Below are 20,432 nucleotides of genomic sequence, written 5' to 3' on the forward strand. Positions count from 1 at the left end.
TCTTTGTGCCCCCCTTTCCCTGTTAATGCCCTACCTGGCCCCCTGGCAAAACTTTGCTAGACCCGCCCCTGCACAGTTACCAGCTGTCAGCTACTTAGAAAAGGATCCTGGTGTTATTTGTCTCTCAGAAACAGTTCATAACTTCAACTCATTCATGTCACCTAAAAGGTAAACCTGTTTCTCCATCACCTGTTCAGCTCTGATGATTCAGTAAGGACATCTCCTGGTTTCATCTTCATGTTTCCCTCTCACCACATATCCAAACCGATATCATGACCAGCAGCTTTTACGGCTGTGGCTCCAGCAAACATCAGCTGATACTAGAAATTTATATTAAATAAATTCTAACAATAGCTCATCAAGCTAAACGTGCTGCTGTTGTTTAGCGCAACCTCCGCTGGTTTCCTCTTTCTGGTGCAAAGTGGGCGATAAACAAACAAGAGAGACGGGACTTGCGACAGAAAAGCCGATCAGCTGATGATTGATCAGTTTCATGGTTGAATGAGAGAAGAAGAGGCAGCTGTGCAGCGTAAAGACAGAATAACTCCAGCTTTGTGTCTTTTTCCATTCTAGCTGAAGTACGGGACAAACTGCGTTCCTTCTCAGCTCAATACGAAACACGTAAGATTTTCTCTGAATGCGGGACAATTCCGTTTTTTAAGGGGCGGTGGGCAACTCTACAAACTAAACTTATGAATAAAATAAAGTTCACTATCAGTAACATTATAGCACCCACCCGGGCTGTTTATAAACTCCATCATGCTAGCTAGTACGCAGTACGAGTTATTGTAACTGACTGTAAAAAGTCAGCACAACGAAAATGAACTACACCTAAACTTGGTTTATATCTGACCCAGATAGACTGCAGGTCATAACTTACCTGAAGTTCAGTTCACCTGACACTCGTCCTCCTGCCTCCTCTTTCCCTCATCCACCTGATGGCCTCTGTGGAAGCTCCGCCATTGCCACCACCAAACAACTGAGTCATTTTTACACATCTGCCAGCACCTGGCCAATCCACGATCTTTCATTGTTTATACCGTTACAAATTTAAAAAACAAAACAAAAAAAAAAACCCACACCATCTGATTGTAATCTTCTAATAGATGTTTACTCATTCCAGGTAATTTTCATGTTTACAAACTAAAAGGACAGAGAGTGAATGAGAGGCTGTCTTTGGAAGTACATGTGTTCGTGTTCTCAGTGATTTCTACCTTTGTGGAGAGACACACACTTTCATCATGTCGCTCTCTGTGACATCGTTGGTGCTGCTGATGGTTTGCGCCACTCAGGCTGCACATTTTTTAGGCACAGTCATGACCTACTACCCAAAGGACACTTTTGCAGATGGACCTGTCACGGTACGTATTTTTTTCTTTCTAAAATAATTTACTTTTTACTTACTTCTTAAGAAAACACTTTGTGGCTGTAACTCTACAGGTGACCGTTCGGTATAAGTTGAACTTCCACGACTGCACATCTGATATCACATGGAGTTGCCACAGTGGTAACTGTGGGACTGAAACCCACACACTATATGTAATAAAACAGGAGAGCAGTGGAGACTGGTGTCAGAGAGAGGGAATCATGACTCGACAGGTTTCCAGTAACGCTCCGTTTGAACTTTGGTGAGTGTACAACAACAGGAAAAAGTCTTTTGCAAAAACAATTTTAAATTATCATTGAAGGGCGACAAAAACAAATTCCCCCAAACATCAGCAGCTCCACTAAACATAATCTTTTTGATGGGTGACTCGTGGTAAACTAATAATTTACTAAAATATTTTATGTTTAGTGTTTGAAAACTGAATTTTCTATCAAGGTTGAATGGTGGTGACTGGATATCTAACGTCAAAAATGGCATTTCATCATGGAGAGCTGTGACTTGGATGGAACTGAGGAACCGGTCCAACACCGGCAAAGCCAACACGTCACCTCAGACCACCATCCCACCAGCTGTGAGGTAAGCCCACTTAATGTGTGTCTATGTTTGTAAACCTAGTTTTCTTTTATATTTCATATTTTACATTCATCCCTTTCATTTAAAATGTATTTAACAAAGTATTTATCACCTGTTCTTTACATTGAAATGAATACAGCAAATAGAGCTACAATCTTTGTTCCTCTCTCAGAGTTCCTTCAAACTGTCAGAGAGATTTCAGCCTGTTGATGTTTGACCCTGATGGAGATGAAGTTAAATGCAGATATGGAAACTCCTCACTCTCAGAGTGTAACCCCTGCACTCCACCGTCTGTCCTCAGCCTCTCATCGGTGAGCAATGATTGTTACTCTCATGTCAGATGAGACAGGCAGACATTTTGCACAGACAGTGATTGCATGGTTTTAATTGAGTTACAGTTCAGATCAATTTATTTTGCAAAAGTGAAAGTTTGTCCAAAAAAGTTTTTTCTGCAACTGAAAACATTTTGGTTATTTGACTTCAAGCCCATTTTTGTCCTCTTGCAGTCCTCTTGTACTCTGTCATTCAGCCCCACCAGCATCAATAATGAAGGTTCGTATGTAGTTCAGCTGGTGATGGAGGACTTCCCCAGACAGACCATCACTCTGACTCATACCAGCGAGACACAAACAACAATAACTACCAACGATGCCATCAGCAAAATACCGATTCAGTTTGCTTTGAAAGGTACCAATATACGTTTCATTATCTTAAAATGAGAGCACTAAAGAGCTGCTGCTGATGAACTTAGTAATAAGGCTGATGTACAGAGATGTTTGACCACCAGTGTCACCAGTACTGATTCTCTGGACCAACAAATATTCATCTGTCCAGCAGATATTTTACTGTGGATCATCTTTGAAACCCTGTGGTTAACTTCTCTGTATTCTTCCAGTTGATCCTGCAGTGCCATCCTGCACAGAAGGACTCTTTCTGCCCAAGTTTCTTCCTCCAACACCAGCCAACCGAGCTCAGCTCTACAACAATGTCAGACAGACTCTGGAAATTAACATCACTGCAGAGGCACTTAACTCCACGTAAGTAAAACACAGTTAAAGACTGTGTCTGAATATATAAAGGTTTAAATATTATATTCAGGGCAGCCTCTGGGTAGATATGAAATATAGGCCTCAAAGTCATGAATGTCATAGAAATGAGTGATGTGAAAATCTGCAATATGTTTCAGGTTATCAGGTTACATATCTGACATGATCTTTATTATTACAAAACTCCAGTGCTGATGTACAAGATTACAGTCAGAAGTCAAGCTAGACAACATAGTAAATGAAACAGCCAATGCCACACAGATGTAAGGACACGAATGCAAAAAGATTCATTCAAGAACAAAAGTAAACATTAAAAGTTAGGCAACATGAAACACTTCCAAGCAGGGGCGATTCTAGGATCAGAGCTTTGGGGGTGCTGAGCACCCAGAGAGCTGCCCAGCCAGGCAAGATAAACTTTACTCGTCATGATGAGACTTCTTCCTTGTCTCTGTCGGTCCCTGCATCCTTAAATGTCTCCAGTTGTCCCGAGTTCTCTCTCTGACTGTCTCCTTGGTGCATTTAAACCCCTGTCTTCATCGTCTGTTGTCTTCATCTCCGATATCAGTCATCATAATTTTACCATCTCTGTGCGAGTCTGCAAATTTCTTTATTAAATCATAAGATTCTTATAATGCTTACAATTCTTACAAATCTGATAAAGGTTATTTAAATGATGCAAAAGAAGAATGGACTGGAATAAAAAAAACATATTCTAACCTTAATTACTGGGGAGAATAATGAATGATGCTCATAGTGAGTAAAAAGTAAACTGAGTGCATTTTTTGGACAGAGATTCACTTTTAATGTGTATGTATAATATAATACAGATACATAAAAATACCTCAAAAACAGAAGAGTCCTTGAAATGTACAAAATATTAATTAAAAAATTTATAAAAATGGAGGCAACTTTGCCTGTGGTACAATGTATAATATGTATGAAAAGATCTTTACTGCAGATTTTTTTTTTTTGTTAACCAATGTCGCCTCACCTTGAGGTTGGTAAATCTGTCTATCACTTTTTGGTGGTCAACTCTCTCAAGCGTCTCTTTCTCAACTGACATTACAGCCAGGTGCTGGAGTCTGCTTTTACCCATGGTCCTTCTCAACCAGGTATCTATGTCTGTTTCCTTACCTGGTTCTTCCTGACCTTGTACTTTCTCCTCACGTTCCCATCTTTCCTCTCTCCCTCTTTGGACTGACAATTATACACAAATAGATTGTATTCAATTAGATGAAAAAGTTACATTAATATGAAAAAAATACTATTAAGATCACTAATAAAAAAGTCCTCTCTCAGTGTACCTTCAACCAAAAGGCAAATAACCAAATATTGAAACACTGATCCAACATTATTTTTGATTGACGGATCGTTTGTTCTTACACTTTTACCTGAATGTGGCTCTTTTTTTTGAAAAAACTTCCTTATATTCATTATGAACCTGGCTGTCTCTCTGTACACACACACACACACACACACACACACACGCATGCACACGCGCACACATACACACACACACACACACACACACACACACACACACACACAACAGGAGTCATAAGGTTAATGGGCATCCAGTCAGTTAGCTAGTTAGTACCTTGGGCACATGCACATATGACAAAATAAGCAGCTTCTCTCATTCCATTTCAAACAGGACAGTGGTAACAACAGTAGGCTACGGACAATTTTAAGTTTTGGATTTTAAATAGACTATACAAATTTCAATGGGCACAACAGGACGGTCAGATGTCGCTGACGTTTTCAACACTGCAGGTTACCTGGGTGTAATGTTTTTCAGCTAAAAAGATACATGGTCTGACTCCTACCTAACTATATAAAGAGTAACTGAAGGTTGAATCCAGCTAACATGTCCTGTTTTAAGCCAGACACTCACACCTCCAATCCACTGCGTCTCAGCCACCATCACTCTGGCAGAAAGGGCGCTAGAGCCAGAGTAGGGGAGAGGCGAGCTGGAACAAACCATTTTGAAGGGGGGGGGGTTCTTTTCTTGTTAAGCTATTAAGTCTCAACCAAGTAATGTATGCTTTTTATATTTTTAGTAGTGTGTCATACAAACAGCAAATATTGTCAAAAAAGTAAGAAATCTTTGGGGGTGCTTTGATTCATTTTTGGGGGTGCTTCAGCACCCTTAAAATGGGCTAAAAACACCCCTGCTTGCAAGGTTGGTTGGTTTAAGAAATAAAACATGGCCAGATAAAATCTGTGCTCTGGTTGGGAAACAAAAAAAATATGCTCCTTTTGCAGACATGGAGATTTTGGAAAAAAAACACAATTTGACGAGTTTTTGATTTTGTTTGTTGAAGGATCTCTGAGCTGCTCTACAGCGGGCCATATAATTTAATCAACAGTACATCAGGACCAGGACAGTTCACCCTGAGATGGACACCATCTGAGAGCGAAGACGGACAAAGCCTCCCCATCTGTTTTGCTGTCCAGGCAGTTTCTGGGTCAGTCTCATGTTTCATATAAATGACTCTGTAGAAAGTTGCAGCAGCTGAAATTCCTGAAATGAAAAAGTTTCAAAGTAAAATTTTAACTTGTTGCCTTACAAGTTTCCTGTTTTAAGGATTGTTTCATCATTAAAAGGTAGTTAGCTGTCCTTTGAGTCAACAAATATTTTTTTGTCTTTTGAGATTACAATTGCAGTCAGAAGGCAAAATGAAAACCAGGAAGCTGATAACAAGAGAAAGAAAACTGTTACATAAGAAAGGAAAAGACACTAAGAACCTGGGTAGAGGATCATGGACTTATTAAGTAAATAAATATAGATGCTCACTGGGGACTTTAAATCAAAAGAGAAGAAGAGAGAAAAGACTGAAGAAGATTCACCGATGTAGTGAAGGAGGACATCCAGAGGGTTGGTGTGACAGAGGAGAATGTTAGAAACAGAGAGAGATGGAGGTAAATCTTCTGCTGTAGTAAAGGGTGCAGCTGAAACAAGAAGAATATAACATTTTTCTACTCAATTTTGAGCACTCAAAGCACTTTCTAGTACAAGTCTCATTCACCCTATCAAACATACACACAGACATGTGTCATACAAACATATTGTACCTAAATTATTTTCTATCTAACATTCACATGGATGTGCTGAGTAAGTATCGTGATACTGTGGCAAATGGACAGAAAGAGCTGGGGATCGATCCACCACCAACCTGCTAATTGGTAGATGACCTGCTGTACCACCTGAGCCAACTTACAGGATTGTCCTAAACCAGTACCTCTAGGAATAACAAGGAGAAAGTTGCTGGTTTGTGTGTTTGTTTGTTTTTTGTTTTGTTTTTTTTAAACATGTTATGAAAGTGTGCTCAATTAAGATACAAAGTATCAGTGGTTAAGGTACTTCAAGTTATCATGGAATCGGAGGCCTGTATAATGAAACAATAGACTTTATCATTATTTGCTTTGACATCTTTCACTCAAGGTATTTCCTAAACAGACTAGAAGTCGGATTGCTTTTTGTCATATTTATTGTATTTTGATCACATTTAAAACATCAAATCATCAGATTTCTCTTTATTCTCAGATTTCTCTTTACTGTTAACTTGGGTGTGGTGTGTCTGTGTCAACTTTTCTGCTTATACTTGTCTTTGGGTGGTGTAAGCATGATCATTAAGGGGTGTTGGACAGGTATACTGGTATACTTGAAAAGGAAAGATGATGTGAAACTACATAAAGAATAGTTTTGTACTCTAAATAACAGATCTATTGTACTGACTTATTTCTGCAGTGGAACCAAGTATCAATCAGAGCTTCGATGTGTCATTGTGAGAGTTGCAAACGGTGAGTAGAGTCCTTCACCATTTCAGTCACATTTTAAATCTAATTTACTGGATCAGCGTAACTGAGTTAGAACATCTAATTCTGTTCATAGGACCAATAATAACCACAACAACTACCACCAGTACACCAACTACTACACCTACAACAGCTACTACACCTACAACAGCTACTACACCTACAACAGCTACACCCAGTGAACCATCTCGTGAGTATGAATGAAATGACATGATGTTTACAGAGTTACTCATATGCAAAAGAAATAGAAAAAACTTATAAAAGACTTGCATAAGATATGGTCTACTTCATATAGTGAATCATATAAGTTCTTATATGATTTACTCATGAAAGAGGCCACTTTCTCATTATTTCATATTGTTTTAGGAAGTATCCAAAACATACTTGTTTCGTTTATATAATTTTTCAAGGGATCTTATATCTGTTTTCACTCTTGTATGCTTTTCATACAAGTTTCACACAAGACAGATACAAACTTTATAAGATTTATATATATATTTTCCATATGGGTACTGTCTCAGTACAAGATATATTACTTGGTGACAGGATCAGCTGACTGTGACAGGAAGATGGCGCCTTTGCTCGGCTTGACTTCTACCTGCCTACGTTGTATTGTATTTTATGCTTATGCTTTCATATCAGCCCTGACGTTTAATATGTGGAGCTATGCTGCTGTGATTTGCGATCGTTCTTCCTTGCTCCACATCAAAGAGTCTATGGAATGTCTTTATGATGACTGGGACAGTTATAGAAAAACTTTCCCCCCACCATTTGTGCACTCTTCCATCTCACCGGATTACTTATTGCTACCTGTGAAATGGCCCTAAGCAATTCCAAGAAGAAATCGAGGAAAAGAGGCTGTAGGGCCGGCATCCAGGTACACATCAGACGAGCCTACAGATCGGAGATTTTCCGACTCGTCTGGAGGCGTCCCCGGTTTTTGCTGCCAGTTACACTTCTGGGTTTAGTTGGAAACACGTACTTGCAGCCACTACAGCGTGGATCCTGCCCATCTGATGCTCTGGATTTTGCCGATTATCTCCCCACTGCTGCGCCCTCACAGCCCGCATCGCACAACCAGTGGTTGGTCCCGCCGGTTCCGTGGCGCTGCTGGAGACCTCACGTGCGGACACGGTGTTTGCTGTCAGTTCCACTCCAACAAGCTGATGGGAAACCTGCGCTGCCAGCTTTTAATCGGATTGAGCTCTTCAATGCCCGCTCCATCGCGAACAAATCCTTCTCTCTGAATGAGCTCTTCACAGGGCAAAACCTGGACTTTCTGCTTCTCACTGAGACATGGCAGAGGGACGGCGAGTTTATTCACCTAAACGAACTGCGTCCTGCAGACTGCTCTTACTTGGGCGCCCCCCGTTTAGGTCGCCGTGGTGGAGGACTTGCTGTTGTCTTTAAGGACAGTTTCACCTGCAGAGGTATGCAAACTGAAAACTATTCTTCTTTTGAGTCGCAAACAATTAAGGTGGGCTCTACGAACATCTTTTATTGTGTTTTAGTCTATCGCCCTCCTGGCCCTGCTACTGAGTTCTTAAAGGATTTTGTGGACTTCTTATCTTGTATTATCAAGCTGGAGAAAGTTTTAATTCTTGGGGATTTTAACATTCATATTGATGATGCCTCATCTAACTCTGCAGCTGAACTTTTATTTATATCTGAGTCTTTTAACTTTGTCCAACATGTCTCCGGTCCAACCCATTTAAAAGGCCATACCTTGGACCTTGTTTTTTCCTTGGGCCTCAACATTGGCAATGTGTTTGCTGAGGATGTACATTTGAGTGATCATAATTGTATCTTCGTTGAACTCAATTTTAACTCTAAACAAACGCCTGTGAAGTTAAAAACTCATAGACGCATAATAACTGAGACTACTGCTGAGAGGTTCTCCATTATGTTTGACAGTTCTCTACTTTTTACCGGAAACGATGTAAATGCTCTTATTCAGTCTTTTAATAGGGAATGCACATCCATCTTGGATCAAGTGGCACCTATTAAAACAAGCTCTGCTTTACAAAAGAAGACAGACTCATTTATCCAAGGGCATATCTTAAACTTCAGGAGAATATGCCGCAAAACAGAACGACTATGGAAGAAAACCAAACTTGACGTACACAGGCTCCATCTTCGAGATCTCATGCTCTCCTTAAATGACACGGTGAAAACTGTTAGATCAGAATATTTTTCTAGACTCATATCAAAAAACAAGAGAAATCCCAAGTTTCTTTTTGACAAAATTAGTGCTATTGTCTCCCCAGATGTGGTACCTTTAGATGTACACTCTAAAGTAGATAGCAATAAACTCCCCCGATTTTTTGTTGATAAGATTAAAGACATCAATGCTAAAATCTCCCCAAAGCTTTCTTGTTCTCCAAGTCAGGCACTCCCTTTGTACTCCTGGTCGACTTTTACAACTGTAACATATGATGAAATAGCAGCCCTGGTGGACAAAATGAAGCCACCCTCAAGCCCCTCAGACATTATCCCCACTAAGCTTTTTACTAATGCCTTTGACACCATTGGTCCTTGGGTTGTGAACCTTTTTAATGTTTCTCTTCAGACTGGGGTGTTCCCCAGCTTTTTTAAACATGCCATTGTGGAACCAAGGCTCAAAAAACCCAACCTGGACCCAACACTACTTCAAAATTTAAGACCTATCTCCAAACTCCCATTTATGTCAAAACTCCTTGAGAAGGCAGTAGCTGTCCACCTTACGGCATACTTTGAGAAATATAACATCCATGACCGTTTTCAATCTGGGTTCCGTAAATTGCATTCCACTGAGACAGCACTACTGAAAGTTACTAATGATATTATGATGTCAGCAGACTCCGGAGAATACACATTCCTAGTTTTGTTAGACCTTACCTCAGCTTTTGATACAGTCAACCATACCATCCTGATAAACAGACTGAGAGAACTGGTTTGGATGTCTGGCTCTGTTCTAGACTGGTTTTCATCTTATATATCTGAAAGGAGTTTTAGTGTGTCTGCAAACCAGATCATGTCGGAATCTACAGAGTTGTTGTGTGGAGTAGGGCTGCACGATTAATCGTTAGAAAATCGCGATCTCGATTCATACTTACGTGCGATCTCATTTCCAAATGACAACGATTTAAAAAAAAAAAAAAAAAAAGACGACGACGATTGTACCGCATTTTGATCCGGGACATAACCTGCATGAAAACAAGCGCTCACTCTTCCTGCTCAACAAATGACAAGGGCGGAGCATTATACCACGTGATACAGAAGCTGTGCCGTGATGCTCAAATTGGCAGGAAAGAAACAACAGAGAACACGTCAGGGATGACGAGAAAGTGACAGGAGAAAATCTGTCCCGGTCAACCATCCAAACATCAATAACGGGAACCTTATACAGCGCTTCCCTATACACGTCGAACTCCCGCAGGCACAAAGAAATTACGGAGGCTATTACCTATCACCTGACCAAAGATATGGCTCCCATCAACACTGTGCAAAACGAGGGATTTAGGAAAATGATCAACACCCTAGACCAGGGGTCGGCAACCTGCGGCTCCGGAGCCGCATGCGGATCTTTAGTCCTTCTACGGCTCCGCGTGGTTTGGGAAAATAAATAATTTTTTGTAAGTAATTAGCTAAAGTCTATTTTATTTATATTAGTTCTTTTTTTAACTCGTAGTTCTAAATTGGAAGATTATTGTGATATTGAAATATAAATATAAAATTATATTCTATTAGTTTTTGATCGATCAAAATAAGCGTCACACCTACGGAAGCCGATATACCCGCCGAAACGCCGTGCGAGACTTTCAACCCCAGGCAGGCCAATTATGGATCTTCGGATCCACATTATGTCAGCAGCTGTTCTCCAAAAACAAACACGTTCACCCCTCACAGACGGCAGCTTACAGTCGTGCGTAAAGATGAAAGTGACTTCGTACAGCCCCGATCGTACAGCAGACGCTGTGCGCAGAGGTTCAGGAGCGGAAGTCCCATTGTAAACATATCACGGCAGACCCGACTATGTTTCCATGAACACGCTTTTCAGCATCTTTTTATTGACCACTTTTCACACACGGTTGCTTTACGCATACAGCCGGTGTTAAAGCTCGCAGCCCGACACACACCAACACAACAGCATAGGTGGCACAGACGTTAAGGCGGCGAGGTGTGATTGCGGGTACCGCTAAGGTGCGTCCGCCTCCCCTGCAGCGGCGCTGCAGTCCACGCCCCGCCAAACATATTAACCAGGTAAAATACATACTTAGGCGGAATTTTGCAAAGTTCAAAATGTGTTAATTACAAAATTAAAATGTAATTTTCTCTGTAGCACTTCATGCATTTAAGCAACACACCTTAGTTGTTCACACAAAGCATAAAGGTAAAAAAAAACAAACTATATATACAGTGTTATGTTCATTTTAGGTGTCAAAAAGTATTTGCGGCTCCCAGAGTTTTCTTTTGTGTGGAAATCGCGTCCAAATGGCTCTTTGGGTGTTAAAGGTTGCTGACCCCTGCCCTAGACAAACGCTACACAGTGCCGTCCCGCAACTATTTTTCTATTGTTGCACTACCTGCTCTGTACACGCAGTGTCGAGCAACGGTGGAGACGGAATTTCAAGCAGTACAACATTTTGCGGCAACAACAAAATGTGAGGCATTTATTGTTTTTATGTTTATTTATTGTTTTTATGTTCAGTTTCAACTGTTACGAAGTTGATGAGCAGTTAATAAGTGCTATAAATATTTATATTGGAAAAGAAAATCGTGAGAGAATCGTGATCTCAATTCTAAGCAAAAAAATCGTGATTCTCATTTTTTGCAAAATCGTGCAGCCCTAGTGTGGAGTTCCTCAGGGCTCTGTGCTGGGACCTATTCTGTTTTTAATATACATTCTTCCTTTAAGCCAGATAATACAGCAGTTTCCTGAAATATCTTATCATCTTTTTGCTGATGATATTCAGTTATATTATTCTTTTAAGCCTGCTGAAGCTCATAAGTTCTCCAATCTGATTGAGTGTTTAACAACATTAAACAATGGTTGAACAATAATTGCTTACAGCTAAACCCGGCCAAAACAGAAACTTTGATTATTGCACGAAGCAGTGCAATACCTGATATTAAACAGCGACTGGGTGACTTAGGTTCCTCACAGAAACATAACCTTAGAAACCTGGGTGTTATTTTTGATGAAGCTTTTTCTTTTCTTTCTTTCTTTCTTTCTTTCTTTCTTTCTTTCTTTCTTTCTTTCTTTAAATCAGATAGTAAGAACCTGCTTTTTTCACTTGAGGAACATTTCTAAACTTAGATCCATCGTGTCAACAAGTGAACTCGAGATGATAATACATGCTTTTGTCTCTACAAGACTTGACTATTGTAACAGCCTGTTTACTTGTCTAAACATGAAAGGGCTAGCCCGCCAACAGGTTGTTCAAAACTCTGCAGCGAGGCTACTGATCCACTCGAACAAGGGTGCCCATATGACCCCTGTTTTAAAGTCGCTGCACTGGCTACCACTCAGATTCAGGTTCCATTTTAAAATTCTAGTTTTAACTTTTAGAGCATTACAGAGACATGGGTACAATGTTGCTGTTGAGGGGTTTCTGCTGCTCCTGCTGCTGATAGTGCTGGAGGGCAGGGCTGTGTTGATCTGAGACTGTAGACATTAAAAAGTCCATAGGAGAGATGGTAGCTGACTAAACAAGTATCATGAGATAATAACAAAATGCAAAGATTGGTGACTGCGCTTGGAACCAAAAGGCAACAAAAAACTGTGAGAAATAAATTAGGCTCTGCCGGTTAATCACTCTTTGCTTCTCTTCTTCCTTCCATCCCATCATCTCATCTATCACTCTCCACTTGCTGTCTATCTGAGAACAAGGCACAACTTGCTATTGCAATAAACTATAATTTAATTATCCACACCTAACAACTCTTGCACTTAATCTATAATAAAATGATGACAGAAAAATGTTATAGCACTGCCTTTAGTAGCCTCATACAGCTCCTACTGTTTCCTCCTCATGTCCTTACCAGGCATGTCGGGACAATGTTATATCATGAGTAATAATTTAAAAAAATCCATATACATAAAACAAACACATGCACACACACACAGTGACATTTTAGACCTTCTTCAGTATACTGTATATACTATGGGCATCACGGTGCTGATCCAGAATCCTTACATTATTATTTATTACTAGAGCTACAATAATAAAGCAATGAGGAGGGGGAAGTAATAAATATGAAATAATGTATTTATGATGATTCCATTTGTTTCACTATCCACTCTGTGCAGGCAGAAAGTTTATTACATTTTTAAACTGTAGAGATACAATAATTTTGCTGCTGTAAAATCAGCATTTTGTCTTATTTAAAATATAAATCTAATATAATGTTTCTTAATGTATGTTCTTTAAAATACAGCGTGTTTTTTTTTAAATATTATAATTATAATAATGCATAATTATGTGGACATGCATATTAGATCGTTTTTTAGTGATATATAATCCCCCCAGAAAGGCAGGAAAAGCCCTGTAACTTACTTTAAAACTAAATATGTTCCCTAAAACAGACAGAGCTACAGACCCATGGCACCCTTACCCAGTTAGCCAGCAGCTATGACCAGCACTACTTGTGCAGTTAATAAAAGGACAGGTAATGTTTGTCGCGCTGTTGCACACACAGCACGCTCGTTTGTTTCAGTTCGTCAGTTGCCACAAGACAACTTACCAACGTGTACGTAATAAGCTAACACTCCTGTGAGCTATAGACTACAGTGTACGCTGTACACCTACTTACTGGTTTTGTCGCATCAGTCTGTATGGAAGAAATATAGTAAGTCTGTGTCTCTGAGTTAATTTGTGTTTCTCCTACAGCTCCGGACCGCAAAAAATGCGCGTGCTCTTTGTGAGCTCGTTCCCGGCTCGTAACCAGCACTGCCGTCAAGAACGATCATTGGTTAAATATGATCATGTGACTGATGCAAGCGAGATCCTTTTATTTAGCAAAACTGTGATTAATAGTATATATTATTGTTGAGGGGCACAGACAGGACTCCGCACGCCCACACACATTAAAAAAAATAAATAAATAAAAAATTTTTAAAGGTTGCCTCAACAAAAGGGCACTTTGGGCACCCATCAGGAAAGGGGCGGGTGCTCAAGCCCCCCCCCCCCGCACATGCCTGCTCACCTGTGTTATACATTTCTTGTCTCTTCTCCTTGACCTCTCTGTTTGTGCATCTCCAGTCAATCGCGTCGTCCCATGTGCTGTAAGTTTCTGTGTTTCTGTTTCCATCATTGCTAGTTTCATGTTCCTCGTTTCCAGGGCCGTGCAGAGACGTTTATAGGGGCGGGTGCTCAAAGCTAAAAAGGGGCACATTGAACCAGGCTGAATAACAACAACACACATTCATCAAGAATCTAATATGGGATCGCATCATACTATATCACTGTTGTGAGGCAAAGCAAACGTAGCCTAACTTTTACCTGATGGGTACAATGTTGCTGTTGAGGGGTTGCTGCTGCTCCTGCTGCTGATAGTGCTGGAGGGCAGGGCTGTGTTGATCTGAGACTGTAGACATTAAAAAGTCCATAGGAGAGATGGTAGCTGACTAAACACGTGTCATGAGATAATAACAAAATGCAAAGATTGGTGACAGCACTTGGAACCATAAGGCAACAAAAAACTGAGAAATAAACAAGGCTCTGCCTGTGATTCACTCTTTGCCTCTCTTCCTTCTTTTATTTCCTCATCTCATCTATCACTCTCCACTTGCTGTCCATCTGAGAACAAGGCACAACTTGCTATTGCAATAAACTATTATTTAATTATCCACACTTAACAACTCTTACACTTAATCTATAATAAAATGATGACAGAAAAATGTTATAGAAGCAAAACATTTCAGTTGTGCTTATTATTATTTTTATACTGGAATACCTCTCCAACAACTGGTACATGTGTTAATGTTACCTGTGCTCTTTGTAATCCAGCTGCTGAGGGATTCACTGCCTTTAGTAGCCTCACACAGCTCCTACTGTTTCCTCCTCATGTCCTTACCAGCCATGTCTGGACAATGTTATATCATGAGTAATAATTTAAAAAATCCATATACATAAAACACACATGCATGCACACACAGTGACATTTTAGACCTTCTTCAGAATACTGTATATACTATGGGCATCATGGTGCTGATCCAGAATCCTTCCCTTATTATTTATTACTAGAGCTACAATAATAAAGCAATGAGGGAAAAAAAGTAATAAATATGAAATAATGTATTTATGATGATTCCATTTGTTTCACTATCCACTCTGTGCAGGCAGAAAGTTTATTACATTTTTAAACTGTAGAGATACAATAATTTTGCTGCTGTAAAATCAGCATTTTGTCTTATTTAAAATATAAATCTAATATAATGTTTCTTAATGTATGTTCTTTAAAATACAGCGTGTTTTTTAAATATTATAATTATAATAATCCATAATTATGTGGACATGCATATTAGATCGTTTTTAGTGAAATATAATCCCTCCAGAAAGGCAGGAAAAGCGCTGTACTTACTTTAAAACTAAATATGTTCCCTAAAACAGACAGAGCTACAGACCCATGACAGCCTTACCCAGTTAGCCAGCAGCTATGACCAGCATTACTTGTGCAGTTAATAAAAGGACAGGTAATGTTTGTCGCGCTGTTACACACACAGCACGCTCATTTGTTTCAGTTCGTCAGTTGTCACAAGACAACTTACCAACGTGTACATGATAAGCTAATACTCCTGTGTGCTATACACTACAGTGTACGCTGTACATCTACTTACTGGTTTTGTCGCATCAGTCTGTGTGTCTGAGGTAATTTGTGTTTGTCCTACAGCTCCGGACCGCAAAAAATGCGCGTGCTCTTTGTGAGCTCGTTCCCGGCTCGTAACCAGCGCGTTCTGCCGTCAAGGGCGATCATTGGTTAATGGTGATCATGTGACTGATGCAAGCCAGATCCTTTTATTTAGCAAAACTGTGATTAATAGTTAAATATTATTGTTGAGCGGCACAGACAGGACTCCGCACGCACACACACATTTAAAAAAAAAAAAATTCAAAATTTAAAACAAAATTGCCTCAACAAAAGGGCACTTTGGGCACCCATCAGGAAAGGGGCGGGTGCTCAAGCCCCTTACGCCCCCCCCCCCCCCCCCCCCCCCCCCCTCTGCACGGGCCTGCTCGTTTCCTAGTGCTTCTGTTTCTAGTTCCAAATATTTAGTTCTTAGTTTCCATGTTCAAGTTTTGGCTTGATTTCGTAAGTTTATTTTGTGGATTTTTTCCCAGCATACACAGCCATACATGACAATGTCTTTGTGTTTCTAGATGTTCTCAAATTGAAGATTACCTCTTTGGTGGACTTGTCTAAAATCGATAGAGATGACTTACTTACACAGGTAAGTATATTTGTATTTATTCAGAAATCCCATCAGAGAGTCAAAAAGCTGCACCATATGGACTGTATGGAAACAGCTGATCGACAACAAATTAGGGAAGCATCAAAACCGTTAAACCTTTCTACTATAAATGTGTTTGTTCAAATTTATCCTTTAAAGCCCAGGGTATTGTATTTGATACAAGTGTTTTTGAGACTTCCAGATCATCAGCTTGCCTTTTTTTACCCTCAAAAAATGATATAAATTGCATGACACATTTTTAATGACTAAATTGCAAAAATATGGCTTATGTAGCAAATGTGATACAAATTAAAACTCATATATATGCAGATTAAAATTTGATATATTTTTATATATATTGTCTGAAGGTTCAACAAACACTCCATTATCAAAAAAATTAAAATGTGTTGCAGTTATTTCATGGTTCACGTTTTAAAGGGCTAATATGTCTTGAAACATGCTCAATCATCCAGGTAAGGAAATCTCAAAAAAGTTGATTCTGTTTATCTGGACATAGTGTTTTCAGTGGAACAAACATTTCATTACTTGTCAAAGTCACTTCTTCAGTCTCAGCTGATGACAGGTTTCCCCAACCTTATAAACAGTACATTTGCGTGATTAGCACAACTGGAGAACAATGGGCTATGAGATCAGTTCCTTAATCATTAATATGTAAATTGTCGTTACCATTGATCAAAAACCACTGATCAATGCTCATTGATCAATGGCTATGAGTACCATTCACAGAGAGTTGGGGAATGGCTGCAATCACAGCATTGTAAGATGCTGTGATTGCATGATGATGTAAGATCTCCTCGTTTCAGAGATGGTCTTTCCCTTTTCATATAAAAGACCTCCTTGACTCCCCGCTCAAACCAGCGTTCTTCCCTGTCCTGTTCACTCATCCAAGTGACTGATAAAGTTACTTGGATGAAACGTTTTTCCCATTAAAAACGCCACGTCCAGATGAACAAAATCATTTTCTGGACACTCTCCAAAAGTAGATTCTGTTCATCTGGACGTAACGTTTTGTGGGAGAAACATTTCATCACTCATCCAAGTGACTTCTTCAGTCTCAGCTGACTGCAGGTTTCCCCAATCTTATAAACAGTACATTTGCATAATGACTGAAACCAGCCCAGTGAAGGAACAATGGGCTGGGAGGTCAGTTCCTTAATCTTAATTATGCAAATTCTCATGACCATTGATCAACAACCGCTGACCAAAACCCACTGATCAAAGACCACTGATCAATGGCCATGAGTACCACATGAGTACTATTCACAGAGAGTTGGGGAATGGCTGCAATCACAGCATTGTAAGATGGCAAAAGATGTACCCTTAGGCCCCCTCCTCGATTCAGATGGTCTTTCCCTTTTGACGTAAATGGCCTCCTTGACTCCACGCTCAAACCAGCGTTCCTCCCTGTCCAAGATGTGTACATCCTCATCCTTGAAAGAGTGTCCACTGGCCTGTAGGTGTGAATAGACTGCAGAGTCCTGGCCTGACGAGGTAGCTGTTCTGTGTTGTGCAATCCGCTTCACCAGAGGTTGTTTGGTTTCCCCGATGTATAAATCCTGGCAATCCTCCTGGCACTTAACAGCGTACACTATGTTACTCTGTTTGTGTCGGGGGACCCGATCCTTGGGGTGGACCAATTTTTGGTGCAGCGTGTTTTGGGGTTTAAAAGCCACAGAGACCTGGTGTTTAGAAAAAATGCATCTCAACTGCTCCGATACTCCTGACACATATGGGATCACTACAGGTTTTCGCTTGGGCAGCGGTTGTCCTTCTCTCCTGGATCGACTGGAGCTTTCTTTAGATGCCTTTCCCGCTTTGACAAAAGTCCAGCTGGGATAACCACATTTACTCAGGGCCTTCTTGATGTGATGTTCTTCTGCCTCCCTGGCCGCTGTGTCTGTGGGGATGGTGTTGGCTCTGTGTTGTAGCGTCCTGATGACACCCAGTTTGTGCTCCAGTGGATGATGAGAGTCAAACCTTAGATACTGATCCGTATGTGTAGGTTTACGGTACACGTCAGCTTTTAGATGTCCCCCATTACTGATGGAAATCTCACAGTCTAAGAAGGCTAACCTGCCACTTTTCATATCCTTCCTGGTGAATTTGATGTGTCAATCCACCGAGTTAATGTGATCCGTGAAATGTAGTATGTCCTGAGATTTGATTTTTACCCAGGTGTCATCCACATATCTGAACCAGTGGCTTGATGGTGTTCCAGGGTAGGATAGCAAAGCCCTCTTTTCCACTTCTTCCATGTACAAATTGGCCACGATGGGTGAAACTGGGGAGCCCATGGCACACCCATGTTTCTGCCTGTAGAACTGACCCTTGTATGTGAAGTAGGTGGAATGAAGACACAGTTCCAAAACCAAACACACTTGGTCGATGCTGAGAGTGGTCCTGTTGCTGAGGTTGGTGTCATCCTGTCATCTCTTACGGACTACCTCTAATGCTTCCGTGACTGGGATGCAAGTGAAGAGAGATGTAACGTTGTATGAGACCATGGTTTCATCTGCCTCCATAATGACATCTCTCACCTTCTCAACAAAATCCAAAGTGTTCTGGATGTGGTGTTCAGAGCTGCCCACCAGCGGGTTGAGGATCGAAGCCAGAAACTTGGAGATGTTATAGGTGACCGAGTTGATCATGCCGACAATTGGTCTTAAAGGTGCACCCTGCTTATGTATTTTCGGTAAACCATACAGACTACAGGTGTAGACTCCCCTGGGTACAGCCTGTGGTATGAGGGCCGGTCGATAGCCTTGTCTTGTTCTAACTGCTTCAGACAGTCTATCACCCTTTTCCTGTAGCCACTTCCTGCTCTCATTTCAGGGGCTCATAAGTATTTTCATCACTGAGTAGTGACAAAATTTTCTCATGATAGTCTTTCTGGTTTAGCAATACTGTGCACCTACCCTTGTCTGCCGGAAGGATGATAATGTTGTTGTCATCACTAAGTGATGTGAGTGCCTTCCTCTCCTCCATGGTGATGTTCAATGCTGAGGGCTTTGCATTGCTGAGACAGGCCGAAACCTTCGTCCGTAGTTGCTCTGCTTCCACTTCTGCAATATTGTTGTTACAAATTACTGTTTCTGTGGCTGTGATCAGCTCCACTAGCGGGATTTGTCTCGGTGTGACAGCAAAATTCAGCCCTTTAGCAAGGATGTTTTTCTCTGTTTGGGTGAGCTGTCTGTCAGACAAATTCTTCACCCACTTGTCCACATCTTCGGTGTCGCATCCTTCTCTCTTCTGGCCCCTGAGGACACTCTCCATATTTTGCTGTGGTTTCCAACGTACAACAAGTAAGTTGAACTTCCTTTGTTGTCTTGGACTTCTTGTGCTGTGCTAGACGAGCCTTCTCAGTAAAGTCAAACACCTTTTTAAGAGTATTCTCATCTAAAAACATTGTCAGTCTCCATCGGATCCTCTCCTCTTGAGATCTTAGCATGTCGATGGTAAAATTTGTTTGCCTCACCCGTTCATTAAGCAACTGATGCTGTGCCTTCTGGAAGATTTTTGTTGCCTGGAAGCCTTTAACTGAAGAGCTCATTTGCAGACTTTTAGGAGTAATCCTGTTTTGTCGGCATCTGAGGCTGAATCTCAGGTGGTTCCTGTAGTCCGCCATCTTACGTGCTGTTTGCTCATACTGACGTACAAGCTTTAGGCAGTCATTGCCAAAGTGGGTTAAAACATCTTGATGCATTCTCAATCATCCAGGAAAGTAAATCTCCGAAAGTTGATTCTGTTCATCTGGACGTAGCGTTTTGTGGGGGAAACATTTCGTCATTCATCCAAGTGACTTCTTCAGTCTCAGCTGACTGCAGGTTTCCCCAATCTTATAAACAGTACATTTGCATAATGACTGAAACCAGCACACTGAAGGGACAATGGGCTGGGAGGTCAGTTCCTTAATCTTAATTATGCAAATTCTCATGACCATTGATCAACAACCGCTGACCAAAACCCACTGATCAAAGACCACTGATCAATGGCCATGAGTACCATTCACAGAGAGTTGGGGAATGGCTGCAATCACAGCATTGTAAGATGGCGAAAGATGTACATCTTTCCTCTCAAGAGGAGCGGATCCGACGGAGACTGACAATGCTTTTATATGAGAATACTCTTAAAAAGGTTTTTGCACTTTTTGGCC

General features: G+C 40.7%; 1 long non-coding RNA gene across 1 annotated transcript; it reads right to left on the reverse strand.

Moving 5' to 3' along the window:
- Positions 1–14,307: 14,307 nt before the first annotated feature.
- LOC134624528 (uncharacterized) lies at positions 14,308–15,687 on the reverse strand. The gene is made up of 3 exons (XR_010093577.1): positions 15,647–15,687; positions 14,797–14,892; positions 14,308–14,394 (listed from the first exon to the last, which is right to left on the reverse strand). It is a non-coding gene; the product is annotated as an uncharacterized LOC134624528 (long non-coding RNA).
- Positions 15,688–20,432: the final 4,745 nt, after the last annotated feature.

Source organism: Pelmatolapia mariae, linkage group LG3_W (assembly GCF_036321145.2).
Source record: "Pelmatolapia mariae isolate MD_Pm_ZW linkage group LG3_W, Pm_UMD_F_2, whole genome shotgun sequence".
Taxonomy (NCBI): Eukaryota; Metazoa; Chordata; class Actinopteri; order Cichliformes; family Cichlidae; genus Pelmatolapia; species Pelmatolapia mariae.